This window comes from Periplaneta americana, chromosome 3, assembly GCF_040183065.1.
Source record: "Periplaneta americana isolate PAMFEO1 chromosome 3, P.americana_PAMFEO1_priV1, whole genome shotgun sequence".
Lineage (NCBI taxonomy): Eukaryota > Metazoa > Arthropoda > Insecta > Blattodea > Blattidae > Periplaneta > Periplaneta americana.
In genome coordinates, this window is record NC_091119.1 from 181,268,426 (window position 1) to 181,295,063 (window position 26,638).

The following is a 26,638-nucleotide window of genomic DNA, read 5'->3' on the forward strand; positions in this document are numbered from 1 at the left end:
GGCTGTTTGTTACGTGTGACTTAATAGTACATTATGCAACGAGCCTATAACAGTAGTAATTAAGACGCAAGTATGTTTGTTTATGAAACGAGCGCAAGCGAGTTTCATAATTTTCATACGAGCGTCTTAATTACCATTATATGCAAGTTTCATACGACTTTTTATCCTCGACCATATTTCTAACTTGAAACTATTCATAAGTTTTCATGTAATGGTTATGTTAAGTGACGAACGGAACTGACCTGAATTGTGAGATGTGCGCAGACGCGAAAGTATTGATTTTTTCCGAGGCACGAATATCATTGACCTTGATATAACCTAGAGAACATTAGTCTTGATATAACCTGGAAATTGATTTAGAATTGAAAAACGAGATGACAAATTGAATTTATTTGAATATTATTTACAGTTAACGCTAATTATTATAGTAACAGAACATAACCTTCTGCGACAGTATTGGATTTCCAGCCTCCGTGACATTTCCCTAGTTGTCTTTCGATTGCATATCCGAGAATAATCGAAAACCTGAACTTTAATGAATAGGTGTACTTTAATGACGTGCATTAAAGTACTGCTACCAGGTGTATAATTACTACATCTCGGCATGGTCGAGCATAAAGTCCATAAAAGTAGGCCTATATAGTTTTAGAACCTTCGTTTCAATTGCCTAAATTCATAGTACCATGATTATTTAATATTTAAGAAATACCTAAATTTATTCAAGATTGACCTCTTCGTTGTAACAATAGAAGACATTAAATCCTTGAATAATTGAAGTTCGACAACTGTTCGATTATTTCATTATTAATTACTGTTTTACATTTCATATTATTTTAAAGGCTTTTGACAGAGTTCACTAGAATAAAGTTGTGAGAATCCTGAAGAAAATTGTTGTGCATTGGAAAGAATGGAGGCTATTAAATAATATTTATATGAAATGAGTGAAAGTCAGGATAGGAGAAGTGTCGAGAGAAGTGGAATAGGGAGAGGATGCTCTTTATCACCTACTCTGTTCAACATCTATTTGGAGGATTTAATGAAGAACTGTTCGCAGGACATAGGAGAGGTGATAGTAGTAGGAATAAGACTAAAGTGAGTAAGATTTGCTGATGACATGACATTGTTAGCGAAGAGGAGATGATACTAAGGGATATGATACTGGTGTTAAATGACAGCTGTGAGCAGTATGGGATGAAGATAAATGCAAATAGGACGAAGACCATGGTTATCGGTAGAAAACTAAAGAAGGTAAAGGTGTAAATTCAAAATGAGTCACTGGAAGAAGTGGAAAGCTTCAAATACTTGGGGTGTACTATACGCAGTAATATGAGTTGCTGCCAGGAAGTCAAAGGAGGATAGCAATGGCAAAGGAAGCTTTTAATAGGAAAATATCTTTTGCGAACCTCTGAAAAATAACTAAGGAGGAGACTGGTGCAGTGCTTTGTGTGGTGTGTGGCATTGTATGGGACAGAAACATGGATATTGCGACGATGTGAAGAGAAACGACTAGAAGCATCTGAAGTGTGGATACGGAGAAGAATGGAGCGTGTGAAATGGACGGACAGAATAAGAAATGAAGCTGTGCAAGAAAGAGTATACATCTTGATTACACTACTTTTAACACTATCTCACTTCGGAATATGTATTATATGTCTTTCTCGTGTTAAAGTTTACCGTACCTGGTTAACATGTTTCGGCCTGATATTGGCCATCTTCAGAATTGGTTGTTGCTGGTCTTGGCGCTTTTTGTTTTGTTTCCTGTGGGGGTGTGTTTGTGTAGTGTAATGTGGAGTCAAAAAGTGTGTGTTCTGAAATTGAGTTGTCTGCTGAGAATTTCATTTGGATGTGTCTTTGTGTGTCTGTATATTTCGTATTGTTCTAGTGTGTTTAGTTTCTGTGTAGGCATTTGTGTTATGTTGATTTTTTTGTGTAGTGTAGGTGTTTAATGTTGTTTTGTATGTATGTTCTAAACTAAACTAAACTAAACTAAACTAAACTAAACTAAACACACTAGTAATTTAAAAGGCACGATGAGACCGATAAGCTGAATTATTAATAATAACAATCAAGGTTTTATTTCATATACCGTCTATGCTTATCCTTTTAACAAATTTATTGGTTTTTCAATACTTTGTTACATATATTTTGAATTGAACGTTTTCGGCTCTATTTTGCCATCATTAGAACCATTTATGCCCATATGCATGATAAAGGTACACATATAATGCAATACAAATAGACCCAAATAATATTAAATAACATGATTCTATGTAAAACATTAGACTAAATACAGTATATGGCGGTATTACATTACTATATAAAACTGGCTATATAAGCCATATTCAGGTGTTAAAATATTGATGTTAAAATTATTACATGATAAGCTTTAAAACTATAAAACAATTGTAGTTATCGGGTTGATGTCTATGTGGAATTCCAAATTTGATAGTGGTTAGATGCGACAAAATGTTAACGACAAACAACTCAATTTCAGAACACACACACTCTTTGACTCCACATTACACTATACAAACACACCCCCACAGGAAACAAAACAAAAAGCGCCAAGACCAGCAACAACCAGTTCTGAAGAAGGCCAATATCAGGCTGAAACATGTTAACCAGGTACGGTAAAATTTAACACGAGAAAGACATACAATACATATTCCGAAGGAAGAGTAGCTGAAGAAAGAGTGATGCTGAAACTGATCAGGAAGAGAAAGAGATGGTCATTGGCTAAGAAGAAACTGTCTATTGATGGATGCACTGGAAGGAACAGGGAAAAATTCGGGGTAGAAGAAGATAATATCAGATGATAGACAATATTAAAATATATAGGTCGTATGTGGAGACGAAGAGGAAGAAGGAAAAGATTGAAGATTGGAGAATGCTGTGTTTGCGACAGAAAACTATGAATTAATATGATTTTTACCACAAATAGCTATTATTCGGTATTCTTAGTTCATATTTTAAGATGAAAACCATTTATTAGTTTCCCCACTTGATTCGTCATTTCATTGACGACAGAAAGCACTTTAATTCTTGCCAGTTGTCAGCTGTGCTATGGCTTGTCTACTTCTTATTCAACAGATCCGAAAATGAGTTGTAAGGTCAAGGATCACAGGACGTTCCAAGAGATTCGTCAGACCTAATATTTACCAAGTAGTTGGGGTACAAATTTGCGCAACTAACAACGAAGAATGCAGGCCAAAAATGTATGGACAATTCTTCCTCAACATCGTTTTTTTTAATAAATATTTCTCAGCAGTTCGGAGGTCAGAAATGGATTAACACTGCCTTTCTATTATTATAGCCCAGAGGCTGTGTATTCCAAAACACTTTCACCTTGTTAGCCTCTGTAGCCACATACGCGTTCTTCTTGTGTTCAGTACATCGAAATTAGTCGTTGCACAAACCAATGTGAGATAAAAAGCAGTCATGTTTATAGACAGTTGGAATTTGTGTCTTCATGCCTTATTCAGTTACAGGCTTTAAAAGGCGTATCTATTTCGTGTAATGTCTGTCAGACAAAAAAGAAAAAAGATATATCAACCTTACGTTGCGTAATATAAGATAATAAGTCCTCATTAATTATACCCAAGAATGCCGCCCATTTCTCAAGCATTTTGTTATTATGACTGTTATAATGCTTGAGTTCTATTCATATTTTAATTATGGGGATTGTCACGCCATCGCATCGTTTACAGATCCTCATCAACGCGACGTGGTTACTTAGAGTTTTGAAAGCTACACGAAGAAATAAAAAGATACGAACTAATAAAATGTTATGGTTGGATTATTTAGACGTCACGCATTAGTAAAGATAATTTTCGAACATTTTACGGCAGAAAGATGATGATCTGTGAATGTATTAAACGATTCGTAACACTTTCTTGCTCGTCTCATCTAAACAACCAAATAAGTTACAAGTAAAGTATACTAACAAACACAGATGATCATTCGTCTTGATTTCCCTCTCAATATTCTTCGAGGAAGATGTCCTTCGACTTCATTGTCTGAAAGTTAGTTAGTGGGGTTTAAAAAAGGGCGCGTCAGCTACTATGGCTATTTGCGCCCTTATCTAAAATCCTACACAAAACAGAAACACAATACGATAATCAGAATGCTTAATAGTACATTATGCAACGAGCCTATAATGGTAGTAATTAAGACGCGAGTATGTTTGTTTATGAAACGAGCGTAAGCGAGTTTCATAATTTTCATACGAGCGTCTTAATTACCATTATAGGCAAATTTCATACGACTTTTTATGCTCGACCATATTTCTAACTTGAAATTATTCATAAGTATTCATGTTATGGTTATCTAAGTGAAGAGCGGAACTGACCTTCTAAATTGTGAGATGCGCGCAGACGCGAAAGTATTGATTTTTTCCGAAACACGAATGTCATTGAGAATTACATGAACATTAGGCTTGATATAACCTGGAAATTGATTTAGAATTGAAAAACGAGATGACTAATTGAATTTATTTGAATATTATTTACAATTAACGCTAATTATTATAGTAACAGAACATAACCTTCTGCGACAGTATTGGATTTCCAGCCTCCGTGACTTTTCGCTAATTTTCTTTCGATTGCATATCCGAGAATAATCAATACTTGCGATTTTATAATGGTACAATCAGTACAAAGGTGATTTCTCATTGGCTGAACAACTGAATTATAATGAATAGGTGTACTTTAATGAGGTGCATTAAAGGGCTACTACCAGGTGTATAATTACTACATTTCGGCATGGTCGAGCATAAAATATATTACAAACAGATCAAATTTTAGCTCACTTCTGAAAGAGTAGAACTCTTTCTCAGGGGAGGGTTCCTGAATTGAAATTAAGAAGTATATAATACAATTTATCTTATATGTACTACACAATAAGGATATATAAATTTAAGTTTACAATTTTTCATTGTTTATAAAAAAAATGTAATACTAGAATTATTAGAATTGACAAGATTAGGATATTTAAATATAAATTTGTTATATATTCTTGGGCCTAAATTACTACTATAATTAAATACTGCAGCAGTGTTGCATAAATGAAGGATTGTGCCTGAGATGAAGGGACAAACGGCGACTAATTTTGCCACTGAGCACTAATGGGTTTAGTGAGATGTAACAGTCCCATTCTATTCCATTAAGACAACTTATATTAACCCTAAGAAAGTTATGGAATATGGATGTTTCTTATATTTAACAAAATGCAGGCCGCTTTACAGAAATCGCGTGTATTTCAAGAACCTGAGGGTCACATGCAACTCGCCGGTCATGTGGTATGTATCCCAGGCGTTGAGAGGGACGGACTCGTCACGTTTGCCCTATAGGCAAGAATTTCCCTAGCAGACGGCGAGGTCGGAGCCGCCACTGAAATGTCATTGCATAGGGCGCCGAGGTAGTTGACCAGCCTGACCCGTCGCAGAGACCGGAGACGCCCGTGCCAGAGGAGCTTCCGCACATCGTGACCGAAGGAGTGCGTAGGTGGCTGTCCAGACTTCCGCCGCGCTGCAAATTAGATGATCCCCACAATTCGATCCTTTAAGGCTTGACGATCAGTCTGCCTATCATAGCTTACAAGGAAATCCTCAACATCAGATCGAAACTCTCTTTCAGAGTTTGTACACCTGTAAGACTACATGCACAATCATCATCATCATCATCATCATCATCATCATCATATCATCATCATCATCATCCTTGCATGTATTGGGCATAGTGGCCCGTTACGGTCTCTTGCCAACGCTTGAACGGTCTGCCCAAGGATCTCTTGCCCACAAGATGGTAATTTAAAATTTGGCGTGGAATTCTGATGACATGTGATCTCCAGTTTTGTCTGTATTTCTGTAGGTATTCCGTAATCGGTTCAATCTGCAGTTCTTTCATAATGTCAAAATGTTTAATGTGATCCATTCTCGTGTATCCCGCTGTACGACGCATAAATCTCATTTCTGCCGCCGTTAATCTTTGTGAATCAATAATACGAATCGTCCAAGCTTCACTACCAAAACAGAGTATAGGTCTGGCCAATGTTTTATAAATTCTGGTGCGCGTGTGTTTTTGTACTAAGGCTGGTTTGAATATCTGATTAATTATCCCCATTGCTCTGTTGAATTTAATAATTTTCTCATTCAAATCCTTTTCTTCTTCATATGAAATTTGGTAACCGAGATAACTAAAATTTTTGACTTGTTCGATGATCTTATTATTGATGCATATTTTGCTACGGACTGGTTCCTTTCCTAAAAAAAAAAAAGCCATCACTTTAGATTTGTCAGTTGAAATTTCCATATTGAAACTTTCTGCCATTTGATTAAAGTTGTAAACCAAACATTGTAAATTATCTTCTGAAGTTGCCATAAACACAATATCATCAGCAAATAATAAAGTATCTATTTGGGACAAACGAATTATCGGTATACTTCCATGTGGTTTCAATCTCCATTCCTTAATAATGTGATTCATGTATATTATAGGCCTAAATAATAGAGGAGATAAACTACAACCCTGTCTCACTCCTTGATTTATTCGTTTCCATTCTGAATATTTGTTTTCAATCCTAACCTGTATATGATTATTATTATAAATATTGTAAATAGCTGTTATTAATAGATCTGGAATACCATCATGTGCTAAAATATGCAATAATTTGTTTCTATCTACTCTGTCGAAGGCTTTCTTCATATCAATAAATGCCAGGTGGGTTTCAATATTAAATTCTCTATGTTTTTCGATCAAAAGTTTCAGTGTAAAAATGCACAATAATAATAATAATAATAATAATAATAATAATAATAATAATAATAATAATAATATATTATTAATATTAATTAATAATAACTATGATTATTATTATCATTATTACTACTATCATTATAGTGTAACTCCAATTCCATATAAAATTCTTCATGTCTCTACTACGTCGTAATTAGAGACAAGAATTTCATGAACTATCAAGAGAAAAATACATTAAAATATGCACTTTCATTTTTGTTCCAAATATCTTATTTCACTTGACTTTGTTTTTGCACAGTTAACAACCTAACAACATTTCTAAATTTTATTTGTTTCTATGAGATTCCTGCGCTTGTCAGTCAGTATGTTTTTGTAGGTACAGAATGACCTCTCTACATCGCAAAAAGTTATGAGTGAAAACTTGAATGACCCTTTTTCTGTTATTTAGTTTTTTTTTTCTCTTCCTTCTTCAAATCTGATTCCTGAAGCTAAAATAAGGAACATAAAAATCGAGAAACTGAGGTGCCCACTCAAAATCATTAAAACATGCATTTAAACTGAATATAATGTATATTATATCGCCGTTGTTCCTGCAATAACTCCTATGTGACATATTTATCGATTTTCAGATTTTTGCTCTATTAAATAACTTAAATAGTGATACAGTAAATAATAAAATCTCCTGTATGTAATTATATTGTTTTGTTACGAAAATGTAATGATTCACAGTCTCCTATGTACGGCTGCCATAGGATGAATAAATGTGTTTTTTCTTCCTACTGAAAGATTTTATATTTTACACATAGGAGTTATTGCAGGAACAACGACGATATGCATTTTTAAGCTAAAAATTGCTTAAATATGCATTATGCATGTTTTTATCCACAAAAAGGCCGAAACATGCAAATATGCACGGAAAAAGTACACATATTTGGAACCAGAAAGTAATGAAATGGATAAGTACTAAGTTTGAGCTATGGCCTATGTTCCTATAGAAACATGCATTTGCATGGAATTCTCATCTCTAATCATAACAATATATTTTGTAAATTTATAATAGTCTTTTTACATATTTTAATACCAAAATAGCATAAAACGTATGTAACACGTGTATAATCTTCATTATACACACTAGTGAAAATTACCGCGCTCGCTAAATATTCAGTCGTACCATAATTACTAGTTACATAAATTACTATTTTATACCCTCTGTAACTTTTGCATATAAAGTTTCTTCATAAAATACTAAACAGAAAGTTACAAGCATTGTTCCATTCTTTTTATTCAGTTGGTATATATTGAAAGGAATAATATTCCAATAATCTGGAACTTTAATTCAATAAATCTGTCTCTTATTGATTATGAAATTATTTTAAGAGCCGTTACGACTGCCTCCGTGGTCTGTTGGGGGTCCCGGGTTCGATTCCCGGGCTCGGCTCTCGGTGAATTTTTCTTGAAGAAGAGAAATTCCCTGGGTGTGTAGAGTCTGGAAATTTGTATGAATGTGAGTGTGATTGTGAGTGTGCCCGGTTAATATTAATTAACCAATCATCACAAATATAAAAAATACATCAGGACTGTCGCTGGGCAGTAACCTGAACACACGTTTCAGCGTCACATTGTTGACAAGTAACTCCATCTGTTGGAACAACCATAAAGCATCTAATAGATGCTATAGAGTTACCAACAACGAAAAAAAAAAAGCCGTTATGATATTATAAACAAGAAAAATAGAGCTGGCTATGTCTTTCAGTAGGATTAAACCAGTGTTAATCGTGTAGTTGCTCATAAGAGTGCTATGCAGATTTTCAAGTAGGGAAAGTAGCATGCAAAAAAATGAAAGTAGATGAAAGGAGCGTCAAAGTTCTAATGCCAGTGACATTTGAATGAGGCGTGCCTGCCATGTAGCCCACAGCTGATTCAGGGCCCCAGAACCTCGTGGGAGACGAAGTTCATAGTTGCACTGCACCAAGCATTTACAAGATAAAATAATGAATTTATTTTCATAATAGTTACTGAAATTAGCTCAACTCATGGAATGCCATAATGATACATCTAGCATGCTACTTAAGGGGGGAGGTTCACATTGGCCTGCGAAAATTTAGTGAAATTCATTATATATATATATATTTTTTTTTATTTTATTGGGTTATTTTACGACGCTGTATCAACATCTAGGTTATTTAGCGTCTGAATGAGATGAAGGTGATAATGCCGGTGAAATGAGTCCGGGGTCCAGCACCGAAAGTTACCCAGCATTTGCTCGTATTGAGTTGAGGGAAAACCCCGGAAAAACCTCAACCAGGTAACTTGCCCCGACCGGGATTCGAACCCGAGTCACCTGGTTTCGCGGCCAGACGCGCTGACCGTTACTCCACAGGTGTGGACTTATATACATATGCAGAGTCCGTATAGGTCAGTTTCTGTCAGATGCATTTCCAAAGCAAGGAGATGCACTATCACCTTTACATTTTAACTTTGCTCTAGACTAGAGTATGCCATTAGGAAAGTCCAGGATAATAGAGAGGGTTTGGAATTGAACGGGTTACATCAGCTTCTTGTCTATGCGGATGACGTGAATATGTTAGGAGAAAATCCACAAACGATTAGGGAAAACACGGGAATTTTACTTGAAGCAAGTAAAGAGATAGGTTTGGAAGTAAATCCCGAAAAGACAAAGTATATGATTATATCTCGTGGCGAGAATATTGTACGAAATGGAAATATAAAAATTGGATATTTATCTTTTGAAGAGGTGGAAAAATTCAAATACCTGGGAGCAACAGTAACATATATAAAGTCCACACCTGTGGAGTAACGGCTAGCGCGTCTGGCCGCGAAACCAGGTGGCCCGCGTTCGATTCCCGGTTGGGGCAAGTTGCCTGGTTGAGGTTTTTTTCCGGGGTTTTCTCTCAACCCAATATGAGGAAATGCTGGGCACCTTTCGGTGCTGGACCTCGGACTCATTTCACTGGCATTATCACCTTCAGCTCATTCAGACGCTAAATAACCTAAGCTGTTGATAAAGCGTCGTAAAATAACCTACTAAAAAAATATATATCAGAAAATGCTGGGTAACTTTCGGTGCTGGACCTCGGACTCATTTCACTAGCATAATCACTTTCATCTCATTCAGACGATAAATAACCTAAGATGTTGATAAAGCGTCGTAAAATAACCTACTAACTAACTAACAAATATAAATGATACTCGGGAGGAAATTAAATACAGAATAAATATGGGAAATGTCTGTTATTATTCGGTTGCGAAGCTGTTATCATCCAGCCCTCACGTAAGCCCGCCATAGGTCCCTATCCTGAGCAATATTAATCCAGTCTCTATCATCATATCCCACCTCCCTCAAATCCATTTTAATATTATCTTCCCATTTACGTCTCGGCCTCCCCAAAGGTATTTTTCTCTCCGGCCTCCCAACTAACACTCTATATGCATTTCTGGATTCGCCCATACGTGCTACATGCCCTGCCCATCTCAAACGTCTGGATTTAATATTCCTAATTATGTCAGGTGAACAATACAATGCGTGCAGCTCTGCGTTGTGTAACTTCCTCCATTATCCTGTAACTTCATCCCTCTTAGCCCCAAATATTTTCCTCTTAGTCTCAAACACCCTTAATTTCTGTTCCTTTCTCAAAGTGAGATTCCAAGTTCCACAACCATAAAAAAACAACCAGTAATATAACTGTTTTATATATTCCAACTTTCAGATTTTTTGACAGCAGACTGGATGATAAAATCTTCTCAACCGAATAATAACAAGCATTTCCCATATTTATTTTGCGTTTAATTTCCTTATTATACAAAAGAAATGATTCGAGTGTATGTACTATTAAAATATCTACATTGTTCTAAAACTTTGACATTGTTTTCCTCAGAACATAGGTTTTGAACTTAAACTATTATTGCACTCAGCGCCTCAATTGTACATCGAGAAAATTTAGAACCGTAAACAACAATAATTGTCTTTTGTAAAACAATTTTTATAATCTGATTATGCCCACGCAACTATTTCTGTGAAGTCATAAGTTCACTTCACATCACACGTGTCAACGTAACCAGTGATGTTTGCAAATAAAGCGTGAAGAGTGCTTTCTCCAAAATTATCTACTCATATCTCTCTCTGTTTCACTCACTCACTCTTTCTCTTCCCCGATTTGGAAATAGATGTTTCGTACTTGCTGTGCCAGTCACAAGTGAAGGTTTGCGATTCTTCCAAGAACGTCTTTAATTATGGGAATCCTACAAAGCCATACATTAAAATTAAATTAAGGCAGAAGAAGCGTTTACGAACAAAATTCTCCCACGCTTTTACGGAAACTCTCAATGCAGATATACGCCTTACATGTAGCAAAATATCATCATTATCATTATCTATCAAGGTTTAGACCTCGACCTGTTCCAGCTTCGAACAAAATTCGTCTCTTCCTGGGAGTCCTAGATACTTCTTTGGTATTTCGTTTGCATTGAAATGTAGTTTTTGATATCTTGATTCTCGCAGTACTGAAATATACAGAGTGAACGGTAAGTAATGTCACTAATTTCAGGGGGGGGGGGCTGTTCTTTGAGATATTTCGAACAAAAAAGTTTAATGCAATTTTGCTGGTTTTTGCTTCCTTTTGGAGGTAAAAATTGTTTTATATGAAACATTTCATAGCGTGTTTTGGGAAAACCATTGATTTAATTCCCTACATGCTAAGTGAGTTTAAGAGAGCAATATATTATGATAATAAACTATTGAAAGAATTTCAGTTTTGTCCCTTAAATGTGCAGAAATTTGATCCGAACAAATGTAATTTTTCGTTCTGCAAAGAAATTTTAAAATGTAGCTAACAGGAGAATGTTGGAGACGTTTCTATCTTCCAATAATGTCTTCAAAATTTGTTTGTGGTCAATCGATTTTGTTTCTTTCGGCGGCCATGTAGTTCGGGAATCTGAAGAAGTTTCAAACCAATTTGTGTTAATTTGAAGAATTATTTTCTCTTTTCTACTGGACTCCTGCCACTTATTTTTTTAATCGGAGACAAAATAAGATAGCCTCTTATTTAAATCCGAATTCATATTTTCTGGGCGTTTAGTAAGTTTCTTCCACAATGCCTTCAAGAAACATAATTTATCTTCAATTTTTTTCTTGCCAGAATTTCTTATTACATAATGCAGGGTCCGCCTTCTTAATAAAAATCATTACAGTTTGATCCTTAAGAAAAATTCAAGAAAATAATACATTTAGCTAAAAATGTAAAAATTACTGACCAACACACGCTCTAAAGAAAGTATTATGCAGCGGAATTCCACGAACATACGCAAAATTTAGTACTGTTTTAAAAACGTGATTCATTTGAGTACCATAAAAAAATAACGTTTTCGTGTAAATTTAATTTTAAAAACCCCTAAATTCAAGTCAATGCACGAACGAGCGAGTGGGAACGTCTCGGTAGAATGCAACTTACGTACGGAGACTCACCGAGTTCGTTGACCTTTTACATCTGTATCACAAGTAAAGTGAATTAGCGACGATATTGCCGGACTGCTGAAACTTCAAACTTAATTTTCTAATTAACCGTTCATTTAATCACAAAATGTAATATAGGTTTTCTATTTATTTAAGTGTACCCTATCGTCCATTTCAAGCTGCAAGGTTATTTCACTTCCACCCTGTATAAAGTTTTTGTGATTTTATTATTTTTATATATGTCATTGTGTTAATTTATGTATTTCTTGTATTGTATTGTAATGTATTTATTTACATTCCATTATATTCGTATATCGCTTCACAGCTAGAACATGGAACATGTCAAAAAAATCTTAGTAGTACTACAAAGTCTTAATTATAGTCACAGTCTAGTTGAAATATGTAGGCCTACAGAAGGATTTTACAATATACTAGTACAACACAAGGGGTTAGTATCGATACTTAAGTCCACACCTGTGGAGTAACGATTAGCTCATCTCGCCGCGAAACCAGGTGATCGGGGTTCGATTCCCGGTCGGGGCAAGTTACCTAGTTGAGGTTTTCCCTCAACCCAATATGAGCAAATGCTGGGTAACTTTCGGTGCTGGACCCCGGACTCATTTCACCGGCATTATCACCTTCATCTCATTCAGACTCTAAATAACCTAAGATGTTGATAAAGCGTCTTAAAATAACCTACTAAAATAAAAATCGATACTTAATAAAAGACAGAACTATTGATGCAGCATTGTTGAATGTCATAAATTCACCTACAGAAGAGAATACTTGAGAAATTAGGTACTTCTTTAATTTGGTCCTAAATTTGATTTCTTATGTCCATAAGTTTGATTTTTATAATACATGGAACTACACCCGAACAAGAGCTTTGTTCTTATGGGTATTCCTCGTTCTTTATATATTTTATGTAATTTAATATGTATGTATTTATTCACACTGCAATGGGTATATACCCGGTGGAAGTGGTAACTAATTATACTCAATACTGACAATAATAAACCTGTTAATTAAAAATAGACTTAATAATAATACCAATAATTAATACAAATAATTAATACTAACAATAATTTATAATAATAATAATAATAATAATAATAATAATAATAATAATAATAATAGGGAATATCCTAAATTAAATGAAGCACTATCACTTAAAATAACATTTAAAATAAATCTAATTTGTATCTTAAATCTAAGTTCGAATTAAAACCCACGAGTATGATATGTTCATATCTGCACAAGTACCTTTCCACATTACACTCATTTCGCTGTCAACTCACTCACTGCACTGGAACTACGACACATTTCACTGATTCTATCCTGATTTCACTAACACTTCAAAAACATTTCACTGTTCAAATACTTTGCACTGCCACTATAAACTATAAAGCTTCCCTGACAGGAACACGTTTCACTGACACAACACACTTCACTGACACAGCACTTCAATAACAAAATATCATTTACATCCTTTACAAACTGTGTATAATTATCGTCTATTAGTAAAGTCCTTAAGCCTATTTTTAAATACGTTTTTGGTTGTTGGTAAAGCCTTTAGTAAGTCTGCAGGTAAAGCATTCCAGTCCCTGATAGTACGATTGAGAAAAGAAAACTTTCCAGTGTCCGTCCTCTGTCTTCTTTCCCTCAATTTATGTGAGTGGTCGTTCAAAATTTCAAATGTGCGATTTTGTTTATTACTTCTAATTAAATTCAATTACCTGTTTTCTTAACTTTGTAATTATCACATTGCTTAGGACTATGTTGTTGACACAATGAAAAGTCACGAAGATCCCATTCATTGTCGTTTTCATACGTAATACAAATCAGTATCTTTTTATTGCACTGCCTATTTCCTTGTTTCTTTACACGATTTCCCCTTGTTGTACTGTGCAGCGACGACAAGCATACAGCTTTGAAACCCGCTGCAGCGTTTATCACTTTCAAATAATAACACAGGAAGTACCTACTAGAGATGGGTAAAAAATAACACAACAGTTATTTTGGAACTGTTCCGGTCTCGGAACCGTTGCAAAAATGAACAGTAGGTCGGAACCTCCTGTTCCGAAATAACAGTGTTCCGACTCCGAGCTGCTCACTTGCCCAGCTGTTGCGGGCTCGCAGTACCGCGTTGCATAAGGTATGTTCCGACTCCCTCGGAACTGTTGCAAAAATGAACAGTAGGTCGGAACCTCCTGTTCCGAAATAACAGTGTTCCGACTCCGAGCTGCTCACTTGCCCAGCTGTTGCGGGCTCGCAGTACCGCGTTGCACAAGGTATGTTCCGACTCCCTCGGAACTGTTGCAAAAATGAACAGTAGGTCGGAACCTCCTGTTCCGAAATAACAGTGTTCCGACTCCGAGTTGCTCACTTGCCCAGCTGTTGCGGGCTCGCAGTACCGCGTTGCACAAGGTATGTTCCGACTCCGAGATAACAGTCGGAACGTCGGAGCTTGTTCCGATGAACCAACGACAGCTGCAGTTACACTGTTCTCGTTGTTCTTTATGTTATACTTGGAACTTCGTTGGATGAAGTTGGTACTTGAAACTCTCACGTGGTTGGAGGGGGGCGCATGGAAATTGAAATCCTTGCGGTGGCGCGAACTTTAATATCAACATTTGTAAGACTGGCCAATCATCTGTAATGTTATAGTAAGTATTTAATAATCTGTAATATTCATTCCCGCTTTATGGTTTATTTCACCATTAGTTGACTAATTCTGTTTTATAAACATTCTACAAAGTCATAAAGTACGCATACTATTATTGATCAGCTGATTCTATACAAAGGTTAAAGTCGTAAATGGTAATGAGTGGTTTAGTTACAATGTCTGTATGTCGTTTGTTGAGGTTAAGTCTGACAAGCACAAGTTTTTGTGCTATGTTCTCTGTTATCAAAGAACGACAAAAATGTTGTAGCATTATTTGTTGGAAACTACCCATATAAGTACTGATTTGGAGAGCGAGGTTTAATGCGAAGTTTAAATTACACTTTGGTAAAGATGCGATTCCAACATTTTACTAACCCACTGCGGGGTTTCCAGGTTTCAGTACTGCCAATATATATCTTTTTTATTTATGAAATTGTAATATATTATTATTATTATTATTATTATTATTATTATTATTATAACTGCATTAAGAAAAGTAAAAATAAAAATTAATGATTTGTTTTTTTTATTATGTAATAGAGAGAACAGAAATTACATACCATATGTTTTAAATGTTATATTATTTTTTTTTAGTTGGCTACCATGTCTTTATAACTTTATGTACGAAAACAAAGTGTTGTATTCTGTCCTTGTAGTCAACAGCTGTGTAATTACTAACATTAAGCTTTTGAGTTCTGTCCGCATGCACAGCAATTTTCCAAAATCGATTCGAATGTGCATTGCAGTGCCATCTATAGATAAGAATGTGTACTATGTCATGCCTATGAGTGCTCCAGTGTGAGCAGCATGGTGAAGAGGGAGGGTACTGTACCGTTCGTTTGAACGACTCAACGACTCCGACTCATCACCACTGGTGACTGTTATTTCGGAACTGTTATTTGGAACATAGTATTTTTTCGGAACCGGAACAGTCGGAACTGTTCCGGGAAAAGAACAACTTCGCCCATCACTAGTACCTACCTACCATTGTTTCGAAATAACGAGTTGGTCACGTGATAGCGGAGTCTTGTAAGGAAGCTGTAGCGGTTGTAAAGGAATTAAAAGGTCTCATCTCGCAACAAGCAGCGCAGAGGTGAAGAGCGGGATAATTGGTTAAGGAGAGAGACGCGGTGGCCCAATTTAAGATCCGTGAAGTAACCGATAAATGTGTAGCGATTTGCATACTGCGAGTGAGATCAACGACCGAGTAGGAAGGCATCTAATTGCCCACTGCATGCATGCGTTCTGGCTGGCTGGCGGACACGTCGGCGGTGCCCAACATTCTTTGGCAGTGGCTTACCCGCGAACGTGCGTTTTGTTTCCGCACTCCTTTATCATTTTTTTCTTTCTCCTTCTTAACCATTTTCTCTCTCTCTTCTTCATATTGTAGTTGTCGCTGTCTTCAGTGTTACCTCGTTCATTTAGAACCATCGCTGGCCACGGTGTTCACAATTTCTAAGCCCGGAAACTTCAATGTTTCGCTCAAGCCATGAACCTGGTTTCGAATACCGAATTCAGTTTAGAATATGTGTCCCTTGTCAATCTGATATTTTGTGTTGCCTTAGTCATAAACCTACGCCGTGTCGTACCTACCGACCTTTTTAGTTGGTTATTTAATGACGCTGTATCAACTACTCGGTTATTTAGAGTGGGTGGGAATGTTGATAGCGAGATGATATTTGTCGAGATGAGGCCGAGGATTCGCCATAGACTACCTAACATCGCCTTACTGTTAAAGAAAACCTCGGAAAAAACCCAACCAGGTAATCAACCAAGTGGGAATCGAACTCACTCCCGAACACATCTCCGGATCGGCAGGCAGAGGTGAACGGTCATCCAACCAGAACAGATGCATCTTTACCATCCCGAGACAAAGTACGCAACAACGCTTGGATCAAGTCGCCAATGACACACTCGTGAAGAGCTGCCGCCATCTTGTAACTGCTGCTTCTTTGTTACAGTTATGCGCACATCGATAATACTGCCATTTAGTGGTGATAGCTTCAGGCGTTTCATAAAAAATGTAGATCACTACTTCAATTTGTAACTTATTGACTCTCCCTCGTACGTACGTCCTACATACATACATACACACATACATACATTCATACATACATACATACATACATACATACATACATACATACATACATACACACATTATACTACATGCAAGCTGTACTTGGGCGTGTGTTTCGAATGTCTATTGAGCAAAGTACCTGGTTGACTTTTTTCTGTAAGACAACTGCGTTGTGTCCAGGTGTGTGAGATGTTGACGGATGTTACACAATATGGAAGGTAGTATTAATATTATTATTGTTGTTATTACTTACTTACTTACTTACTGGCTTTTAAGGAACCCGGAGGTTCATTGCCGCCCTCACGTAAGCCCGCCATCGGTCCCTATCCTGAGCAAGATTAATCCAGTCTCTACTATCATGTCCCACCTCCCTCAAATCCATTTTAATATTATCTTCCCACCTACGTCTCGGCCTCCCCAAAGGTCTTTTTCCCTCCGGCCTCCCAACTAACACTCTAAATGCATTTATGGATTCACCCATACGTGCTACATGTCCTGCCCATCTCAAACGTCTGGATTTTATGCTCCTAATTATGTCAGGTGAAGAATACAATGCGTGCAGTTCTGCGTTGTGTAACTTTCTCCATTATCCTGTAACTTCATCCCTCTTAGCCCCAAATGTTTTCCTAAGCACCTTATTCTCAAACACCCTTAATCTCTGTTCCTCTCTCAAAGTGAGAGTCCAAGTTTCACAACCATACAGAACAACCGGTAATATAACTGTTTTATAAATTCTAACTTTCACATTTTTTGACAGCAGACTAGATGACAAAAGCTTCTCAACCGAATAATAACACGCATTTCCCATATTTATTCTGCGTTTAATTTCCTCCCGAGTGTCATTTATATTTGTTACTGTTACTCCAAGATATTTGAATTTTTCCACCTCGTCGAAGGATAAATCTCCAATTTTTATAGTTCCATTTCGTACAATATTCTGGTCACGAGACATAATCATATACTTTGTCTTTTCGGGATTTACTTCCAACCCTACCGCTTTACTTGTTTCAACTAGAATTTTGTTATTATTATTATTATTATTATTATTATTGTTGTTGTTTTAATTGGTTATTTTACGACGCTTTTTCAACTGCTATGGTTATATAGCGTATGAATGAGATGAAGGTGATAATGACAGCAAACTTAGTTCAGGGTCCAGCGCTGAAACTTACCCAGCACTCGCTCTTAATGGGCTGAGGGAAAACCCCGGGAAAAACCTCAACCAGGTGACTTGTCCAACCAGGATTTGAACCCGCGCTCACTCGTTTCACTGTCAGGAATGCTAACCGTTATTCCACAGCGGTGGACTGATCGTTATTATTATTATCATTATTATTGGTCTATTATTATTATTATTATTATTATTATTATTATTATTATTATTACTATTGTGAGGGTGAAGGCGAACTCTAGCGCTAGGTTCATCCGAAAGAACTACGCTGACCCTCAGCAAGGCGCATTCCCAACCCACACCAATTGACTACGCTAAGATTCGCTGTGTATAGTCCGGATCAGCTTACTTCATACCCTACGGGTGAAGCCTAACCATTTTTCCCCCATTACTACATATGCTAGTGGATTGTGGTGATTTTCTAGTTTGCAAGTTGAATTTTCTTCTGCCAACTTCGTTTCGAATTTCGCTACTGACAAATACTACAAATGGTAGTGATTTTGTAACTGGTATGTTGGCAGCTGAGACAAATATCGATAATATTTGTCGGTACTAAATTGTACTAGATTTCTGAGCCGGTTACTGGAACCTAGAGAAATTTGAACATACTAATAATTAATTAATATTAGTATTAGTATTAATACATAATAGTTATTTTATGTGTGGAATTGTGGTTATAATTCAAGATTACAGTCAGGTAAGCTTTCGTAGTTAGTACTAATAATTTCATGTGATGAAACAAAATATATTTTTAGATTAGGTCTCGTGAGTCAATTGTTCAGTCGAACCAATGAATTTCGTATTGCTAGACAAAATACTTGACATGTTGACCCCTTTCTCGTATAGTTTGCCTACGAAAATATGTTACAAATTATTTAATTATTTAGAATAACGTTCCAACATAAAGTACAGTAAATAAATAAGTTATATAGTACGTAGGATCGTGTGATATCTGGTAACAGTTGGCAACACTGACAAGACGGCAATATTTGCTGTTTAGGAACTGTGACACTCACTATACCCAGGTTTCGAGCACACAACCTCTAGGCCAGCACTCTAGGTATATCGCAATGCTTTGGCGGACGGAAAAGGAAATGGAAATCGGACGGAGTGATGTTGCCCAACGTGGGGAAACGGGCGAACTCCGAGAAAAATATAAACTGCGACCTTGCCCGCCTCAAGCGCCTCCCATCCACCGCAGGGACAGTAAGGAAGGAGTAATACTGTTCAACACGACGATCTCGTGCATCTGAGAAGTGATCCTAGAGCCCGTCTCTCCATCTGAATGACTCGCTGTTTTCAGATGTTGTAACTCCGCAACGAATTAGCTAAAGAATGTTATCCGATAATTTAATCTATTTCGTATCAGTCTGTATTACTCACTGATGAAGAATGTAGACTCAGAAATTAATCAGCAGACAAAATTCCTTCATGTTAAATTCTCATAGCGAAGGTAAGTCGTTTTTCTGTGCTTTCAGTTATACTAGATGGTATGTAATCTTTGGAACTCCTGAACCACTGGAACAGAAAATATGAGGAATTCGTTAGCAGCCCCTGTGGGAACACACGCTTGCATGATCTAACTTTCGTGTTGGCCTATTCCATGCTCGGCGGAGGAATGCCATGAACATGTGTCTAATTACCAGTAGAGAAAGTGGATCGCTTATTGCCATTCTCTGCCTTCATCTTACCAAGCAATACGCGCTCGTACTGAACTATGTTCTTACTATAGAGGAAATTGGTAGACAGCACAGTTTATCGATTCCGATACCCCTTATAGAGCGTAGATACTTGATACAACTTTAACCCTTAAATCCGCAAAGTATCCTATAGGATACAACAGGTTAATAGGCTATATGCTATAATTTTAATAGTACAATAGAAAAAAATTTGTAGGAAAATTAAAATTTCATAATACTATAATATTGTACAACATATAAAATATGAGAAAATATATACAAATAAAATTAATTGGTATAATCATATACAAAGAATGGACCATAATTCTATAACAAAACAAGTTTTAAATTACAATCCAAAAGGTAGTATGTCCGGTAACCAGTCTCTGAGTCGGAACAGGCCATGAGACAGCCTACCATGATGATGATGATGATGATGATGATGATGATGATGATGATTAGGGCTAGGATTTTGATGAAATTGCATCTTTTTTCTAGTAAGCCAGAAACATTGCTGCTTTAGTATTTATATGTTATGTGAAGCAAGTAAAGCGATCGGTTTGGAAGTAAATCCCGAAAAGACAAAGTATATGATTATGTCTCGTGACCAGAATATTGTACGAAATGGAAATATCAAAATTGGAGATTTATCCTTCGAAGAGTTATATTACCGGTTCTTCTGTATGGTTGTGAAACTTGGACTTCCACTCTGAGAGAGGAACATAGGTTAAGGGTGTTTGAGAATAAGGTGCTTAGGAAAATATCTGGGGCTAAGCGGGATGAAGTTACAGGAGAATGGAGAAAGTTACACAACACAGAACTGCACGCATTGTATTCTTCACCTGACATAATTACGAACTTAAAATCCAGAAGTTTGAGATGGGCAGGGCATGTAGCACGTATGGGCGAATCCAGAAATGCATATAGAGTGTTAGTTGGGAGACCGGAGGGAAAAAGACCTTTAGGGAGGCCGAGACGTAGATGGGAGGATAATATTAAAATGGATTTGAGGGAGGTGGGGTATGATGATAGAGACTGAATTAATCTTGCACAGGATAGGGACCGATGGCGGGCTTATGTGAGGGCAGCAATGAACCTTCGGGTTCCTTAAAAGCCATTTGTAAGTAAGTAAGTGATAAACTGAGTGTTTTAAGACATATTTGTTAGGGCATTTTTTGCCTGTTTCAAGTCATAAGAGCATCTTTTGTTTTATTAGGTCATTTTCGTTTATTTTTGGCCATAAATCCTCATTATTAATGTGAAATAATGTTTATTTCCTTTGATATTTTCTTTACATATTTTGTCCATTAATACCCATTATTTTGTATAATATTTTAATCGTTTTTCTACACAAATATTGCCATTTTAACGTAGTACACCCCATGTAATGGACCAGTCCAACCACCCCTTGAATCTAAAGTCCTCTTCAGCCTACCTGCTAATTCCGAATAAGAGTGGCCTTGTGGTAGACTACATGGAAACTAAAAGTAAAGTAAATCCATGGCGCTACAGCTCATGAATGGCCAAGACCGACCAGCTGACTGCTGACCTCACGTCCATATGTCAAAGCAGAGGTGAACGATCATACATGGAAACTACATCAGGTAAAATAATTAATTAAGGTGTACTACTTAGAAAAAATTATATAAAATTTAATTCAATCACTAGTCTAAATATTAAGTAGTACAAAACCTCTTTTCCTACTAAGCCAATTATGTAAGATCAATTTTAGGGCGTTTTTGAAAGATTTTTAGGTCATGAATGCATTGTTTTTAGGACATTTTTTCATGATTTATAGGTCATCAAAATCCTAGCCCTAATGATGATGATGATGATATAAAACATGAACATTGCGATAGGTGTTTTATTTACAGTCCGACACGGTTTAATAAACTAGTGTGAGAAATAAAGTTTTGCCAATTTAAGGGTTAAGGGCAAGTATATTTGTTTGATAATTACTTGATTGCAGTTTTCTGCACCTTTTCGGTCAATTTCGTATTCTGAGTAACAAAGATACTTTAGCAACAGCGGTTGCAATCTGTTTGTTTTCGGCATCGGATATCTACGCTTAATAACACTTTACTAATATTATTATTCCACATCTCATTTGTTATATCTTATTTAAGAAACAGTTAAGGAATTACTTGATTTTAACTAATTATTTTTATGTGTAACGCATATATTTTCCTTACATTAATAGAAAAAAATGAAAGGATTTCGTGGAACAGAAATTACAATATGGTCGCCATGGAAATACGTCATATCCGATAAAATTACAATGTGAATAAGGTCATTCTAATACATAAGGGGAGTCTGCATATACAGCCTACAGCAGCCATCGTCAACTGGCCTGCATACTAGTTCGGAGCGCCGAGACGCTGGCTGAGGAGTAGTAGTGTGCAGTGTGTCGAGCCAAGCCAACGCATCCCATCACAGAAGCCAACTTTCTGACCATAATTTACAATGTCTTCTTCGATTGTGTTCTACACGAGCATTGACATCTAACATTAACCAGTTTGTGAGGGAAAAACGAATTCAAAAATCCAAGAAACCAATGCTAATGATCAGCGATGGTAATAAAATAATTTAGGCCTACTTCAGTCTTGTAACAGAAACAATAATATGTTTCATATGTTATACATAATAACAAATAATTGGTTTTGTGATACATAGTATCAGATAAAAAATGGATAATTTTGTTTTATTAACGACACTTCAACAAAGGAATAGGATGACATGATTTAAATATCAGTAATGGATTCGATTTGTTTAATATTTTGTAACAGTGAAAATGCATTATAGGTCTGTAAGTTCTCAATTACTTTAATATGAATAAAGAAAAACTACTTGCTTTCAAAACCGTTGCAATACATAACGAAAAAGTACAAATTGTTTGTTGTCTTAAACTGAAAAGCGATTTAAAAATCCAGGAAAACCAATGTTAATGAACAGCGAAAATAATTTTTATCATTTGTTATTTACATTTTAATAAAATAATTTACTTCAATCTTCTAACAGAAAAGATAATATGTTTCATATGTTATACATAATGAGAAATAATTGGTTTTGTTATATATATATATATATATATATATATATATATATATATATATATATAAGTAAAAAGGTAAAGGTATCCCCGTAACATGCCATGAAGGCACTTGGGGGGCATGGAGGTAGAGCCCCATGCTTTCCATGACCTCGGCACTAGAATGAGGTGGTGTGGTCGGCACCACGCTCTGACCGCCTTTTACCCCCGGGAAAGACCCGGTACTCAATTTTATAGAAGGCTGAGTGAACCTTGGGGCCGTTCTGAAAGTTTGGCAACGAGAAAAAATCCTGTCACCACCTGGGATCGAACCCCGGACCTTCCAGTCCGTAGCCAGCTGCTCTACCAACTGAGCTACCCGGCCATATATATATATATATATATATATATATAAGTATTAGTATTTAAGTATTAGTATTTATTTATTTAACCTGGTAGAGGTAAGGCCGTCAGGCCTTCTCTGCCCCTCTACCAGGAGATTCCAACTATAATATGAACAATAAAATTACAATTAGTATTAAATTTATAATTACAATTACAAATAACATTACAATTAGTATTAAATTTACAATTACAATTACAATAAAATCAAAGTACGAAAAGATTACCTCACTAATTAAAGCTAGATAATTTATCATAGAGAAACAAAGAATATTTTATATTTACTGAATTACAAATTAAATCTAGAATAACAAAATTGTATAGCGATTAAATTACTGAATATTGAAATATTTTGTGATAGATTAAAGAAACTATTTACAAGAAGTCAATTACTGACCAAGTGCCTAGTAAGTTTTCGTTTGAATTCCATTTTATTTCGACAGTCCCTAATGCTAGCCGGTAGCGAATTCCAGAGTCTTGGCAGGGCTATTGTGAAAGAAGATGAGTATGAGGATGTGCGAGGGGATGGTATATAGTGTCAAATAAAAAAATGGATCATTTATTTTATTTCATTGACAACACTTGAACAAAGGAATAGGACGATATGATTTAAATATTACTAATGGATTCGATTTGTTTAATATTTTGTAACAGTGAAAATGCATTATAGGTCTGTAAGTTCTCAATTACTTTAATATGAAAAAAAAAAAAAATGTTACTTTCAAAATCGTTAAAATACATAACGGAAAAAGTACAACTGGTTTCTTGTCTTAGACTGAAAAGTGATTTACTTATTATACAGTTCCTCTTAAAATAAATTAAGTACATGCTTCTTACGTATTTATTTTCATTATAATTATTAGAGACTGATTAAAAGGGTTGAACAAGTGAACGGACGCCACTGCCATCACCCGATTCCTTCCCCCCACCTCTTGCTGCACAGTTGATGTCTAAGGGATAGAACTAAGCTAGCGAGCAAACTGTGCCTGCACCATAGTGCACTGAGATGACGACTCCTGGCCTAGAGCTTTCGACTTCGATATGTATGTACAGCGTTAAAATAATAATTGTAGTTTAATCCCAAATAACATTTTTATCAATTTGTCATTAATTCCTCCTAAAACATCCTGTACACACACACACACACACACACACACATGTGTAAAATCCGAAGAGCTGTTTGACTTGAAATACTACAAATGTATCGTATACTCTAACGATATGGACTGAGATTTGAGCCGGATATCTCGATATGCGTGAACCAGAATTATGTACTCAGACTTCGTGCTGTTGGACAAGTGATATTTGTACTGGGGAGATCATTAGCATGTATGCAGCTTTCTTTGCGTGTAGAAAATTACCAATATGGAAATCGGCGAGAACTTTTAGTTTGTATTTACTGACTTTCATGAACTGGAATTCATATCGGAATTGTGGAAAAGTTGATCACTAAATACCAATTCATTTCAATCAACTTCATTCTTGGAAAGAGTGTCACGATGACGTGCTTAATAGCGCAAACATTCGGAAGCCAGATTCCACGTTTGACCCTTTCTGTGACATCATTAATTAGGAATGCACGGCACTCCGTTACGGTGCTCTGTTTAGCCTGACGCATACGCCAGCTGGCCACTTATTAAAATGAAATCAGTGTTGAAACCACTGTTCTCCAGAAGAAATAAACAAACACATCATGCGGATGAAGGAAGGAAATTGGCTGTGTTATAATTAGAGACCTGCGTTTGGTTGCTTTGAATACAAGTTACGTGTACATCGATCATAGGCCCTACTATACAGGGTGTAACTAAAATGTATGTCAATACTGTAGGACAAGTGATGTCAACTGATGCCCATAGGAGCAAGCGCGCGCTTTAGAGCCCAGGAGAGCCTGAGCGCTTTACAGCGGAAAGGAAAGAGACAGACGAAAGAGGTACACTGGTGACCATAATTCTGGAAACTTTTTGTTTTTGTACTGAATTATTATAACATTTGTATTAATTCACAGATTTATACAATTGAAAATGTTATTCGTGACTGACCCTTACTTATGAGGTTGTAATAAAGGTATTATATTAAATCCTGAATATTTTAACAATAAATGATCATTACTATGTGGGAAATTATGTTCTTGTAGTTTAAGATCTAAATATTAATTTCAGATTTCATTATAATTTCCCATTATTTACTGTAATAAAAATTGGTCCATTGTTGAGTTTAAGATTATTGTTGATCAGTAGAAGTATTGTTGAGCACTGATAGCATAAAATACTAAGTCAATTGCTGTGTAAAACTTCCTTTATCTCTTTAGAAGATTTCCTTCGATCTTTCAATGCTAATCGACAAGTCTGCCTCACATCCCTTGGACATACTTCAGGTTTTCTACCAGTCCTAAGCTTAGTTTTACAAGATTTTGTGGATTTATACTTCTGCCATACCTTCTGGACGCCAGACAATGCAGCACCATTACCAAGTTTTCTTGCAATTTCCTTGAATGTGTATCCTTCTTCTCGAAGTGTGACTGCCCTAGAAGGTGTTCAGTTCTTTCGTGGATCCATTGTGATAAAATGATCAATAAAGCTTGTTGTAAAGCAATCAGGTGTTCACCTAACGAAATCTTAAGTCAGACTAATGATAGAAACAAATTAATAATGTCCATATTTTATGCTTCCAGTGCTCAACAATCCTTCTACCGATCAACAATAATCTTAAAATCAACAATGGATTAGTTTTTATTTACAGTAAATATTGGGAAATTATAATGAAATCTGAAATTAATATTTAGATCTTAAACGATAAGAACATAATTCCCCACATAGTAATGGTTATTTATTGTTAAAATATTCAGGATTTAATATAATATCTTTATTATAACCCCATAATTAACGAATCAGTCACGAGTAACATTTTCAATTGTATAAATCTGTGAATCAATGCAGATGTTATAATAATTCAGTACAAAAACAAAAAATTTCCAGAATTATGGCCACCAGTGTAGTACATGCCGCTTGGTCGAGCTATATACAGGGATGGCCAGCACTGATTCAATGGATAAAGGGAAGAGAACTTATTAAAACTGTATCCATGTTAATTTTTAGATTTGCCTGAGAAGTATAAGTGCGTTATAAGAATGTAAGTTTTAATTTTAATGCTCATTTTTCACAAGTTTGCTTTTTTATTAAAAAGGAATATTTTCTCAACTTTTTTACAGAAAAGTTAAATTTTCAGATATGTTTGTTTAGTAGCCTTACAGGTACTAAAACAATGTTTTCGTAAATCTAATATATCGTAAATACGTATTACTGAAGATAGTGTATTAAAATGTTTGAAAATATTCCCATGGAAATTGTTTGTAAGGAAATGAATTAACAAAGCAACTACTGTTACATCACAG

General features: G+C 35.8%; 1 protein-coding gene across 3 annotated transcripts in view; it reads left to right on the forward strand.

Moving 5' to 3' along the window:
• Positions 1–26,638, forward strand: part of nahoda — a 334,524-nt gene that overhangs the window by 240,483 nt on the left and 67,403 nt on the right. The window lies entirely within an intron of this gene.